The sequence below is a fragment of the Myotis davidii genome, unplaced genomic scaffold (assembly GCF_000327345.1).
Source record: "Myotis davidii unplaced genomic scaffold, ASM32734v1 scaffold299, whole genome shotgun sequence".
Taxonomy (NCBI): domain Eukaryota; kingdom Metazoa; phylum Chordata; class Mammalia; order Chiroptera; family Vespertilionidae; genus Myotis; species Myotis davidii.
Window position 1 is genome coordinate 6,366,974 of NW_006293088.1, and position 1,250 is coordinate 6,368,223.

Genomic DNA, 1,250 nt, shown 5'->3' on the forward strand with positions numbered 1-1,250 from the left:
CACTGGCTCTTGGAGGTTACCGAGCAGGAGCTATGAAGAGAACTGCAGATTCCCCTTCCTTTTTTGGAGTTTGGAGGTGCCCTGATGAGGCCCAGCTGTGAAGCAGTGCAAGCTGCTGTGGGGCCTTGGGCCTTCTCTTGGAAGTTCTGGTTCTGTCTGGCCCAGCTGCAGTTTGTTAGGTAATTTTCAGATTGCAAAGAGCCAGGGCATTCATATGCCCTTTCATATGCAAAAGCTTGGGTGGGGCAGGGTCTCAGGGGATCAAAAGAGCAGAGCAAGCAGCTATGGCTGATTCTCAGTCCTACCCTAAGGGGCCTGGTGTCTCAGTGTCCCGGTAATCGCTGCAAGCACCTCTGAGAGAAAGCTGCCCTCGAGTTCCGACTGATGCCAGACAGTCCAGTTTCTCCCCGTATAAGTCTGGATCCCCAGAGACTTGCCCGGAACTGGAGATCAGACCAGTCGGGAGCTTGTGTCTCCCTCCCGATTGAAAAGGACAACTGTGTCCTCAGTTGTTAGCCCTTTCCACGTGCGCCTCCATACCTCTGCACTTTACTCCTGTACCTCCTCTGAGTCTCAGTGTGCTTTTCTCTTTCCTTCTAGTTGTAGAATTTCCACTCAGCCAGCCTTCCTGTGGTTCTGGATTATGTCTGTTTTGTCTTTTAGGTGTATTTTTGAAGTGGTTGTTGGAGGCAGCAATTTCTGGTGCTTACCTATGCCGCCATCTTGGTTTCTCCTCTGGTGTTGAGTTTTATGAGTTCTTTATACATTTTGGAAATTAAACCTTTGTCAGAGCTACTGTTTACAAATATCATCTCACATCTGGTTGGCTGCCTGCTTGTTTTGTCAGTTTCTTTTGCTGTGCCGCCATTAATTCTTAAATAATCGAGGAAAATACAGCAAAAGGCGAACTGGCCAACGGAGGTGAGCAGTGCATGGGTGTTGGGAACAGCAGCCTTGCAGCCTCCCCTGAAGGCTCCTCGGAGGAAAGGGGCAGGGAGACGGCTCCCGAGACCTGTCACAGGAGGGGACCGCGCATGCGCAGGCGTCCCATGGCCACAGGAACCCTTCGAGGCTGCGCCCGCAGGTAACCCCTTCCGGGCTGTCCCCACTGGGTAAGTAACCCCTTGAGGCTGTTCCCGCGGTTAACTCCTTGGAGGCTGCCACGGCCTCGCGGCTCGCCTCCCCCCAGCGCCGCTCCGCTCCCGACTCCGCTCATCCTCACTCCTGGGCGAGGAGAGGGCGGGCTGAAC